Source organism: Peromyscus leucopus, chromosome 1, assembly GCF_004664715.2.
Source record: "Peromyscus leucopus breed LL Stock chromosome 1, UCI_PerLeu_2.1, whole genome shotgun sequence".
Taxonomy (NCBI): Eukaryota; Metazoa; Chordata; class Mammalia; order Rodentia; family Cricetidae; genus Peromyscus; species Peromyscus leucopus.
In genome coordinates this window covers 3022847-3036667 of record NC_051063.1, presented here as the reverse complement: position 1 = coordinate 3036667, position 13821 = coordinate 3022847, and positions in this window count along the sequence as shown.

The following is a 13821-nucleotide window of genomic DNA, read 5'->3' as shown; positions in this document are numbered from 1 at the left end:
TTCCTCACCAAACTACAAGTTACTACGGTTAGCATCAGCAGGCTTAACAAGGCTACATCTCCCATCATCCCTTGTAGCTACTACTTACTCTAAGTGTTCCTAGCCATGAAATGAGATCTAAGCCAAAGTTATGGGAGGGTTTTTTGAATGGTAAATAGACAGGCAAGGAAGGTCACATCTTGGAGTTTTTTGTTCCTTTCTCTTTCCGGCTGCCTGGGATGTGGATAAAGCAGCACACAGCAGAGGCTGTCAGAAATCCTACAGTGACCCCAAAGAGGGAAGAACAACCCTGTGTCTAGATCAACAGAAAGATAGAGCTGGGAGAAGCTACATCACACAGAAGATCAGCCCTGTCACTCCAGCTCTCAATGGCAACCACAGCCTGTGACATGTATGCAATGAAGACTCTGCTTTTATTTTGAGATCTGATGGCTGCCTTTGAGCCTTGACTCTCAGGGTTTCCAGTACCCATGTCTGTCCATGGTGACAAGAACTTCTGTCCTCTCATCCCTGCCTTTGCTGGATCTCTCAAACTTATTTCCAAGCTGCTTCAGAAGCCCAGAGTCCTATAAGCCACAAACCATTTCATCTTTTACAAGTATGTATTAAGGAATTCTCAAAGAAGAAGACACTCATTGAAAATGTGCAGTACAGTGTTTTGAGACTTTTATACATTGTAAAGCAGTTACCAAACTAATTAACATCTAATTAACATCTTGGTCACTATTTTTTGTGCTAAGACCACTTAAGAGCTAAGCTCTTAGCAAATTTCAAGTGACCCATTGACTTTCCATAATTTACAGCTAACATGAGCTAACCTTGGACCCTTAGATCAGTAGCTTCTAATTATGTCACCCTAGTCCATGACTTCTTGTAACCTCCAATCTACTCTCTGATTCTGGGTGGAACATATTAAAGCCCACATATAAGTGGCACCACACAACTTTTGTCCTTCTGGGTCTGGATTACTTTACTTTAGCACAGATCCAGACTCACTTGATGCATGCATGATATCCCCAAAGTGGAAATTATAAGGAGACTTTGGAGAGGGGTCCTTCTGCCTCTGTAGATGGCCATGACAACATATCTCTTTTTAATCTCTCTGATGTGCATGTACATGTACATATACACAAGAACAAACTCGTGCCATGGCCATGGAGCCTGTTCAGACAACCTCAGGAGCCAGTCCTCATCTTCCACCTTAAGACATAGTCTCATGTCCACTTTTGAGTACTCCAGCCTGAGGATACATGGGCTTCCAGAAAGTCTCTGGTCTCTGCCTCCCATCTCTTTATCAGAGACCTGGGATGACAAGTACATGCTACAGCACTTGGCTTTATGTGGGTTCAGGAGATGTGAACTTTAGATGCTCACACTTCTGTGGTCAGTGATTTACCTACTAAGCCATCTTTCCAGCCTGAAAGTATGTTTGTTATTGTGCTGGTGTTGTCCTTTGGTTGAAACATTCACATTATGGTTTACTGGTTGAAATCTATTGGTGCTTAAGTGTTGAAATACCAAGTTCAGGAACTGTTAATTTGTGTCAGACCCACTGGTTAATTCACACAAAGGTTTCACTTTACATAGTCACTGATGACAGCCTTGGTTGATAGGCCTGAGGCATGAGAGAAGAGCTGGAGATCCAGCTGCTAGACCTAGTGTATTTATTCACAAAAACCTTTCAACAGACAATGAAGGCCTCTCATCAACTGAGCCTTAAAAGCACAGAAACCATATATATGCCAAGGTTTCTGCTTGACACATGTTCCTCAAAAGATTATTTCTTTCAACATATATAAAGCTAAGGAAATCATCCTATTTTTTTTGTTGCCTCTATAAATGTAAGTGCACCATATGTGTTCAGTGTCCATGGAGGCCAGAAGAAAGCATCAGATCCCCTGGAACTGGATGACCAATGGTTGTGAGCTGCTGTGTGGGTGCTGGAACCAAACCTAGGTCCTCTGCAAGGGCAACAAGTGTTCTTAATTGCTGAACCATTTCTTGAGCCCCAAGAAGGGCATTTTGAGGGGGAAAGTATTCACCTGGTTTTCCATATCTTAAACAAAACAGAAAAAAGACAAAGTTCCTTCATTAGGAGACTGAGTCTCCATTTCTATACTCTGCCAAAATACACAGTGTGGCCAAAAATATGATAATGTTCTGATAATTAGTTCATATAAAACACTGAGAATCTAAATTTTGGTGAAATGCAGCCTGCCTAAATACTACATAATGCATTTGTGACCCCATCTGATACTAAGGAAAAGAGCAAAAAAGCCCTGTAGTAGACAGAGTTCTGAGATCCATTTCACCACTCCCTGCCTCATGCCAAGTCCCATCTCCATGGATGGGAGCCAAACTTGCTACTTGATTACAAGCTATAGAATTTGGCAAAGATCAAGGAACTTCGCAAAAGTGATTAAAACATTTAATCGGTTGACATTATACTAATGGAAAGAAAGGCTAGTGAGTTATTCCTTTAAAAGAGGGGCTAGAGATCAGAGAGCTGCTGATGCTGGTTTTGAAGATGTACGCTGCTGTGTTGAGAGACGGCTCACAGAGCCACATGGACAGCATCTCTGGGGGCCTCAGGAGATTAAGGATTAGAGCGGACTCTCACTAAGCGACATGGGGATCTGTCTTGCAATTCTGCCAGCAACCATGTGACCTGAAGAAAAAAAACAACAACAACAACAACCAAGCGGCAAGAAGAAACTGATCCAACTAGAACTTGAATGTCAGCCTTTGGAAACCAGAACAGTAGACACCGCTAAGCAGACTGTGCCCAGATTTCTGACCTACTGAAGCTGTGGAAAAATATACAGGAGGTTGTTTTAAAGCCACTAAATCTGTGGTCACTAGCTTTACAGCTTAGAAAATATGTTGAAGGCTGATGTTACTTTTACATGAAAGATATCAAAGTTGAGAACTGATGGAGAGACACATAATGTCCCCATGGAAATTGCTGTAAAGTGATCGCTCTGAGATTTGAACTCAGAGCTATGAGACAGCAACGTTTATATTCTCCAGCCACTGTATATTCTCTCTATCTTGTTGGTTTTCCTGTCAGAAGCTGCCAAAATGGAATGGAAAGTCAAGTGACTCTTCACTCTACCTTGCAGCATCCAAAGCAGTGACTGGCTTTGGCTAATTCCTAATACTTGCAGAAATCAACGTGCAGTTTAGAAATACTGAACACTGGAAAAAGCAAGCTGGTGTTCACTGACCTGACACCCAGATCTGTCACCCCCTCAGAACTATGCTGAAAGTTTTTTGATACGGAATTGCAAAGGTTAAGGACTTTTAAATCTGTTCTTCAAGTGGGCGGGTGTTTTATGCACAAAATTAGACTATGACATGAGGGTTCTACAAAGCCTTTCATTTCTGCTTAGTTCTGTTGCCTGACTGCACAATTTGAAATTAGAATTTGCTTCCTTTGTGTGCATTCCAGGCTGTCATTTTCATACCGATTGTTCGATGTTTCATTTTTTAAGATCCATCCACTCTATAGGATGGAGAGCTGGCTCTATTTCTGTTTTAATTCTTCCAAGTAACATGATTTGAAAACAGCCACAAGTCTGAATACTCTAGTGAGACAAGGGAACAGAGCCTCTTTATATTTTACCTCTTTTTGATAAATTAATACAATGTGGGCAGCATACAGATTAGAAGGAAAATATGAAGCCATTGGATGGTGCTCCTCCATGCATGATTCATATTCTCTTGCCTTACATATACTCTATATGAAATAGTACCTCACCCCCCAAAATACTACAATTCTCTATCTCCTTGAACTCCAACACTATCCTACCATGCTCTTTAATTTACAGTGTTGTCATAGGAGTCATTTAAAATCCAGGCCTGACATATTTCACAAATTTATCAAGGAAATTGAGGATATCCACTCTTGCTTTATTACCCCCCCCCCTTAGTTGTCAGCAGCTTGCTTGTGGCAAGGTAGCTCAATCCAAAAACATCTACTCTACTTTTTGTCAGTGCCTTCTGATCTCATTTAAATTCAATACCACTCTTATTTTGGAGACTTCTCAGATATCAAATATGTTCAATACCATGTACTTGTTGTTTTATATTACCAAGTAGCTCATTGATAGAGGGATTAATAAATGGAAGAACTGATGAAGTTGGAAAGATCAATAGATGAGAAGAATAATCAAGAAGTGATAGAGTGGATGTGTAGATGAGTGGAAGGATGAATGGATGGAGGAAGGATGGGTGGTGGGTAGAAAGATTAAAGGAAGATGAATGATGGATAGATAGATGGATGAAGAATGGGTAGCTAGGTGGGTAGATGAGCAGATGGATAGGTAGATGGAATAATGTATGATAGGGCTGGATGAGTGGACAAAAGGATGAATGAATGATAAGTGGTATGATGGATGGTAAGAAGAGCGGATGGATGGCTACATCCATGTGGCTACTTTTGCTCTTTCAATATAAATTCATACAAATGAGAAACTATTTTTGCTTAAAACCAATTAACAGCACCTAGTTCACATTAGATAAACAAGAAACATTTTCAAATGAAACAAACTCGCTCTGCTTAAAAGTCAAAATGCTGAAAATACTGAGTAAACCATTTCACTGCTTAAATTATAAGCAAAGAAAAGGCTATTTCATCCTGAATGAACAGAAACATAATCATCTCCATCATTTTAGGTTCAAGCCACTATTGCAGTAAAAGAATACTTATGCCACAAACACACGGCACCCACGGGCTGCCACTGGCAAACGTGATGGCAAGATGGTGCTGGGGAGGATGACACTTCTGCTTGATAGCTTAGATCATTTTCAGATCCTGTTTGCAAATACCATCTCATTGTCATCACAAGAAAACTGCCTGCTGGGTGGGCGGTGGTGGCGCATGCCTTTAATCCCAGCGCTCAGGAGGCAGAGCCAGGTGGATCTCCGTGAGTTTGAGGCCAGCCTGGGTTACAGAGTGAGTTCCAGGAAAGGTGCAAAGCTACACAGAGAAACCCTGTCTTGAAAAAAAACTGCCAAGTGTGGTAACTGTGCTCAATGGCAGATGCATGAAACAGAGCTCAGAGAATTGTCTTCAGTTGTCCAAGCTCCCAAAGCCAGCTATTTAGGTGGCCAGGTGAAGCTGAGATATGAGGCCATCAATCTCCTGAAGTCCACTGTGCTTATCATAAGAAGGACATGCCAGTAAGATGATGTGTGGAGAAATGTCCATCTATGAGGTAAATGGCATGTACTAATAACATCTGCATCCTTCATGTTAAAAGGATTCTTGGGCTTGGGAGAAGTCTCAGTCAGTATAATACTGGATGTGCAACTGTAAGAACTGAGTCTGGATTGTCAGCACTGACATAAAAGTTGGGTATGGTGTCATGCATCTGGACTCTGAGTCCTGGAGAAATGATGCCGGGAGAATTGTGAGGCTCCCTGGCCAGACAGTGTAGCTGAAATGCTGAGCTCCAGGCTTAATGGGAGATCCTGCCTCAGAAAATAAGGTAGAGAGTGATGGAGAAAGATAACCTCCTATTAACCTTTGGCCTCTACACACATGTCTGCACACATACACACACACACACACACACACACACACACACACACACACACACACGAGAGAGAGAGGGGGGGGGAAGACACACACACACACACACAGAGAGAGAGAGAGAGAGAGAGAGAGAGAGAGAGAGAGAGAGAGAGAGAGAGAGAGAGAGAGCCTGTTTAAGAAAAGAGAATTCTTACATCTCTATGTCATGATAACTGGAACATCCCCACACATCTAAAGAACCTCATTCATACTTGTACCTGTTTCATAGTTCTCAAGCAGAAGGCTGATCTCTGATTGGCTCCATCCCAACCCTGTGCCAAGAGGGAAAAGGTCAGACATTGGTTATCTACTATATATTTTAAAATGCAGAGTATATTGTTTAGTAATTTGAGCTCAGAAGTCAGATTCCTGGGAAAAGCCCTCTCTGGCCACAGGCAAGTCATCTGATTTGCCAAGACTTCCTGTTCCCTGAACTCCAGAAATGAATAATAATGGTGTCTGTAACAGAGGTTCTCATGGGGACTAATAAATACATAGAAACACTGGAGGTGTTCAGCAGAGGGCCTGCCTTCCAGAAGGACTTGATCACCATGAATTTTATACTTTTAAGGCTGATGACCTCACGGATACTATCTGTGTGGCATTCTACTTCATTTCCCTTCTAAACTATTTGCATAACATGATGCATTTGTCAACAATCTCCATTTGCAAAATGTGTTGGCTACAGATGAAAGAAGAGATAGTTAGACAATTACCTGGGAGAGAAAGTACATCTGTTGACAGATCCTCAGATTTACTGTTCATTGCAGGCCATGCATGCCCTGATACCCATCTCCTTTCCAATGCCATGCACTCAGAACAAAGCAATCAACATGATAAACAGGAGCTCGGCTCCTTGTGTGATGATGAAAAGATCCAAATGAGCCTTTGCCTCTTATTAAAACCAGCAGATTTTGCCCCAGAGTATTAAAAGTTTTAATCCAACATTCTGTGTGCCTGCAGGCAAGACATTCTGCTAGGTAAAATAAAAACACGTTGCAAGTTCTGCTCTCAGAATGTGATAAATCAAGGTTTAAAACAAAAATGACAAATGTTGTGCCTCCTCATAAGAGTGATGTTGAGAGCCTGGCTCTGCGACTGCCTCTGGATGTCTTGTTCCTTCAAGTTCACTTCTGGAGAAATGTAGGATGCTTGACTCATCGCTAGTAAGTTCTAAGGGTGATGCCAATTATTCTTAAAACAGAGATGGACCACCCCGGGTGAATGCAACTTTGTGAGCTTCATGTTTTCTTATTTGCCAACCACCACAGTGGAGGCAGTAGAATGTGCTTATTCTCAGTTAAAATGAGCAAAGCTGTACCTTCAGGTATTCTCTCTAAAATTCTTCCTTGCAAATTCAGAATCTCCCAAACAGCTAGTTACTTGAGAAATCTGAGACACTGTAATGAGAGAAGAAAGACCTCTGGTTTCAAATGCCAGCGTGGTCACCAGCAAGTATCTCTTTCCATTTGAAAACTACCATGCATTCCTCTTTAATGATAGACATTGCTGAAGCTTTGGGATGGATGTGTGAAAACAAGAATAATAATAAAGGTCATGGTAAATTTCTGGTGGGATAAAGTGGGGAGATGTCCAGTTTCCCCACTACTAAGATAGTCCTGAGTACACAATTCCCTGCACCTGTATTCCAGGTCAACCATAATGAGCCCTCCCAACAATAAATCACATCCTGGCATCCAGTCACCTTGTCCTCCCTTGGGGACACAGTGCTCAGGGATTATTTCTATGGTGAAGTTAAGAACATACTATAAATCCTGGATTTAAAAGCAAGTATACACTGACACCAGAGAGCAAAACAACATCTCTTCCCCTTTAGAACAGGACCTGGTACCAAATGCATAGCATTCTGTTATATCCAAATGAAAACAACTCATCAATGATTTCTGACTTCAGTAGCTACTGGTATGACTCTTCTGTTTTATGTGGTGATACTATGGGACCAAGAGTGAATTACAAAGCCTTTCATAAACATGGAAAAGTCACCAGTGTGGGCTGGAGAGAGTGCTCAGAAGTTAAGACCACTGACTGCTCCTGCATAGGACCCGAGTTTGGTTCCCAGCACCCACATAGTGACTCACAACCATCTGTACCTCCAGTTCCAGGGGATCTGGCAACCTCTATTGGCTTCCATGAGTACCAGGCATGCATATGGTACATATACATACATGAAGCCAAAACAGCCAAATACATAAAATAAAAATAAATTAACTATTTACAAAAAAAGTCAGCAGTGTTCTGCCATTTCTAGTTGGACAGTTGTATTCCTAATAGTTGAGCAGAGTCTTGGGAGTGGGCTAATTAAAACTATGTGGAAATATTTTACCTCCTCCTAAGCAATGGATGTGAAATATGAAAGTAGCAATCATCAAAATAATGTGAAAAACATGACACAAGCCTACAATTCCAGCTCTTGGAAGACAAGAGGCTGGAGGGTGACTGTATTGAATCTATCCCAAGTTTAAACAGAGACAGAGAGAGAGGAGGAGGACAGAGGCAAAACATAGTCTTTATTTTGTTACTCAGAGCTAACCACTGTTACTTCCTCCCTCCCTGCTCTGTGCTCCCCCTCCCTCCCCTTTCCCCTTCTCCTTCCTTCCCTCCCTTCCCTTCCTCTCCTCTCTCCCCTCTCTTCACTCCTGCCCTTCCTCTCTCTCTCTCTCTCTCTCTCTCTCTCTCTCTCTCTCTCTCTCTCTCTCTCTCTCTCTCTCTCCATGTTTATGATTTGCTTCCATTTCCCTGAGTCAGAGCTTACAAATTGTGAATTTTGGCGAGTATACCCTTTATACTGAAAATATCTACATTAAAGTTATTGTGGAGACTCTACAGATTACTATGAATAATTTGGGATCTGTGTTCAACAAACAGAAATGTCTCAGTACATGTCAATTATTATATATTAGTGTATCTACTGAGTCACACCATACATGGCATTGTTACATACTTGTCTTGGGAAAAAATATACTTCTGCAGCATTTTAAATGTGTGGAGGGTGTTCTGTAATACGCACAATGCACAATCCTAATCTATTCACACAATTCCTTATTTTGGCATATTTTGTTGATCTCAGTTTTTCAGTATTGTGACCTTGTAATTACTGTCTAATCAGAAGTTATGATAGGGCTAATTAATCCAAGCTTCTGTCTTTATCTCATCCCATCCTAGCCCTTTTAGGAAAGAGCTCATGTGAGCAAAGATTAATGGGGTCAACAATAAACAAAAATGATATGGTAGAGAAGAGTGACAGGTTGTCAGGAATGGGGGGAAGCCTGTGGAAGATTACATGCATTTGGGATTTGATATAATAGAGAAAGTGTCCTTCACGTTGGCATGCAATCTCAATCAAACTGCTTAAAAATCCAAGTTTCTTACAAATTTTAGTAAGTGGTGCAGGCTTAAATTAGTAGTGCTTCTGTAATAATGGAATGAAAACACATCAAATAACTTCTCTATAGGCCAGGAGAGCTGAAACAAGCCTGGCCTCCTGCCAAGGTGTGCACTAGGCAAGCAAAATGTTGTTCTGTGTTTTAAAAGGTTGAGAAAAAAATGTAAGTTTTAATAGTTTCATGTCTTTGTCTTTAAAATGTTACTTGCCAAGGAAAGGCTATCTGCCAATTGAGTGAGAGAAGTATGTATTTTAAACATATAGAAAGCTCCTGTGACCAATTACAGTGCCTTCTATCCCATAGATAATTCCGGCAGATTACACCAGTAGATAATTAATAGGAGATGGAATTCAAACTGAGAGGCTTCCTTCATTATTCAGAAACAAATGGCAAAAGAGAACTTCCTCACTCATCTACCTCTCTTTATTGATAAGAGTGTATTATTTTTCGTTTTGTTTTGTTTTGTGTTTTTGAGGCAGGAGTTTCTCTGTGCTGTCCTACCTATCCTAGAAATTACTCTGTAGAACTCAGCGATCCACCTGCCTCTGCCTCCCAAGTGCTGGATTTAAAGGAATGTGGCAACACACCTAGCTTGTATATACTTTTAGAAGATATTATTCTGTATTGTCCCTATAGGAAGACAGGGAATTTCCAGCTAATGTAATGAATGTATTCATGAGTTTATGTTCTTCGGGGAAGCTGTAATGATCAGATTTTAATGAAAGCAACTGTTAGAGTATTGATTCAAGTCCTGGGCACTATCACAGGTCATATATAAGTGACTGACAAGCAGACCGTAAGGAAAACAATATTGCAAACAGTCTCATGGCCCTTCAATAGATGACTGTTTACTAAAACACAGAGTGAGTACCCTTATTCAGAGATTCAGAGAAGTACATGGGCATGACAAGAATGAGGCCACATTCATGCAATGAAACTAACCATGCAGTGAACTCCTACTGTGCATTCTCCAGAACATGTAAAACCTAAAATGATTTCTGACCAAAGTGATGGACTCTCCCCAACACTGCTGTGAGCATGAACTTCATAGAACCATTTCTGGAGACTGTTTGGTAATCTGAGTGTGTTTTCTCCACTCACTCCCACGTGTATGCCAAGGGAAACAAAACCTAAGCCCACTAAAATAGATATATACAATAGCTGTATCCACAACGTTTAAAGGCCAGAAACAAACCAAGCAACCATAAACATTGATGGACAAACACTGCATGTTCTCCCAATAAAACAACACACTGAAATAAAATAAAATAAAATCCTGATGTATGAGAGCAGGGATAATTGACAGGCTCAGTGATGATTAAGTGAAGCCAGCCACAACCAGGTGCATGGTGACATTTAACAGATATCAGGTTCAGAGACAAGCAATCTGTTTAGTCTATTGATGCCGGCATTGTTTTTTATATGATCCAAGTATATGGAGAGGGGGAATGCACACACAGACAAGTACAGTTATGTAAAAGCATCTATGCAGCATAAGATATAATCAAATGAAGAGGCAGCCTGTGGAATGAAAAAAAAAGTTTCAATCATGTATGTGATATCGGGCTACTATCACAAATGTATGAGGAACTCGGCAACAACAACAAACAATAATTTTAAAATGTGAAATTCTCAAATTAAGACATTCAAAGCACCAATAGGAAAATGAAAATAAAAACTAAAAAGCTCAACATAATCAGGGAAATACAAATTAGAACCATATCAAAGTACTACCCCACATTCATTAATGTGGCTACTGTATAAAGGTAAAACACAGCACATGCTGTCAAAGGTGTAATAGAAAACTCTTGTCCACTGCTGGTGGGAATGTGGAAATTTTTCTCAGGAAATTAAAAATCAAGATATCATAGGATATAACCTTCCCTCTAATAGGTATACCCACATGAAATTAAATAAGTAGACAAAAGCGATACATAAGTGATTTCATATGCCAAAAAAGAGACCAACCTCAGAGTCCCTCAGCTGAAGAGGAGATGAAGAAAGTGTGGTCCATGTGCACAGGGGAACAGTGGTCAGCCTTTGTGACAATACAGATAAACCAGGAGGGACATCTTTGTTGATTGAACTAAGGAAAGTGCAGAAGACAGATCCTGCCTGAGCCCATGTGCATGCAGAATCCAAAAACATTGAATCCATAGAAACAGTGAGTGCAATTATGACATCTTAATCTTGGGGTTTAGTGCTTGGTGAGGAGCTGGGTAAATGAATCACTATAAATCATTATGAAATATGGTAGCTACAGTTTGCAACAGTGCATCATATTCTTCAAAATTACAGATAGATATGAGCTTGTGTTTTGTCACACACAAAATAAGATACATATGTAAAATAATGGATATGTCAGTTATCTCAACTGATCCATACTCTACAATGTATAGATTTTTTTACAATGTCATGTCATGAAACAAAAAAATATTTTTTTTTTCTTTTTTAGTTTTCAATGAAAATAATTTAGAATAAGTCAGAAGCAAACAAATAGTTCAACATGTTAAGAACAAACTTTGTGCTTGCTTGATAGCTTGGTGCTTAAGAGTCCTTATTGCTCCAGCAGAGGACTGGAGTTGGCCTTTTAGCGCCCCATCAGTGAATCCCAACTGCCTTTAACTCCAGCTCCAAGGTATTTGGTGCCCTCTTCTGGCATTCAGAGGCATCATTGTGTATGCATGTGCACACACACACACACACACACACACACACACACACACACACACACAAAGACAGAGACAGGGAGACAGAGAGAGACAGAGAGAGATCAAAATATAATGAAATTTAAAAAGTGATTTCCAAACATTTTCAATGTAGCTCCTTGCCACTTAGTAAAACAGGGAAACCCACATTTTTTTTCTGAACACCAATCATCTTAGTGATTTGGGTCAACATTGAAAGTGAATTTTATTTGATCATTTTCTCTTTGATATGAAAAACTCTGGAATTCAAGTGAAGTACCTATAATGTCATTTCCATCTGAAGTGCTTCTTAATTACAACTTTTGCTTAATATGGGGAGAAATATCTATGGTAATAGATATCAGAACAATGTCTGCTTCTGATTATACATGCTATTATTTGTAAGAGCTCTAATTCAGTGTGTGCCTATGTGAGGGTGTGTGTGTGCCTCTCTCTCTCTCTCTCTCTCTCTCTCTCTCTCTCTGTGTGTGTGTGTGTGTGTGTGTGTGTGTGTGTGTGTGTGTATCCACTTTGGTTTTATTGAGGCAAGTCTCTTGCTGGACCTGAAGTTCACTGATTCAGCTCACTAGCTGGAAAGGTAGCTGCAGGAATCTGCCTGTCTCTGCCTCCCAGGGCTGGGATCACCTGAAGTTCCCAGGTTTTTGCAAGGAGATTTGAACTCAGTTCCTTATGCTTGTGGGCCAAGTACATTATCAACCCAATCATCTCCAAAGCCCCCTAATTCAATTTTCTAAAACCAATTCACTAGTGTATACCAACTTCTGTTTGTTTGTTGTTGTTGTTTTTCAGTGGAACTACATGATTAGGTTCTAGACTACCTCAGACTTTAATTGCAGAAATTTCCAGGTGACAGTATGAAGTGTCATGCTTTAGCAATATTCCTTTGTAAAAGTTCAAGATCATAAAAATCTCACTCTAATGGGGCAGAACATTCGAGATGGTATGTCCGACCTTCTGAAGCAGAAAGTGGAGTCAGAAACAGCCGGAGCTCAGAGGCAGAGGGTGTTGGAGGAAGCCTAGTCTCTGGGATGATAAAGAAAAAAGATAGAAAAAGGCAATAAATCCTTGAAATAAGAATGAAAGGGCAGAAACAAAACTTTGGAAATGTAGATAAAACAAATTAAATGCTTAGACATAGAAGCACAAGAGTAGTGTGATTAATTCACTAAAAATACATGCTCCTGGATCTCGCTGTACAACCACTGAAACAAAATTATTCTGAGTTGAGTCTTCGGTGTGATATAAGATGTGCATGCTCATGCCCCATTTGTCTTGTTTTCTCCATCCTAAGAAGCTGCAACTCCACTGGGGCTAGTGGAACTCTGATATTCTTGGGTTGAAAAAACTTTCCCTTCGTATCTATAACATATGAGCATGCTCATAGCAGGAAGCTGTCCCTGTGAGTAGAAATCAGAATGTATTTCCATTGATTCATATTTCTTAAGTGTTGGAAAACAACATCCATTTGTCCCTTCAGAAAGTATTGGTATCTGATGGGGGTGACGGAGTGCTATAGGCACCCAGTAAAGATGGCAACCAAAGGCTAAACCCATCAAACACTAGTTCTGTATCCTAGCTAACTCAGCCTGCTCATTTGGAAATCAGACCAAGGCTGAAATTCAACTCATGAAGCTATTAGCATATATTGGGAACTTATTGGTATGTAGTTGTTATTTATCTTTACACATTCTACCTACACATAATCAGGCACCTTTGTTCAGATTATTCCAGAAGCTAATAGAATGCCTGTAGGTTTTAGCTAGGAATTCTCATAGAAAGGTGCCTCTTTAAATCATTTGTTGGAGATATAATCCCTAAATTCATGTTAATGGTTCTTGTAGGTGAGCCACTGGTAATTAACTAGCATGTGAGGAGAAGGGGGAACCCCCACTATGGCTTCATAGGCTCCGTAAGAGGAGATAACTAAGCTAGCAGAACTGAAAGTTCTCACCAGATGTTGGTACCATCCATCTGCTTCAACTTCCCAACCTCCAGAACTGTGTCCTAAATGGCCCTTTCTTATTTATAAATCCCCCAGCCTATGACATGTATATGCTAACAAGAAATGGACAGAGGCACTCTTCAAATCTTCAGTTGACTGTGTTTGTGTTTCCTCATACTGCAAACCAAG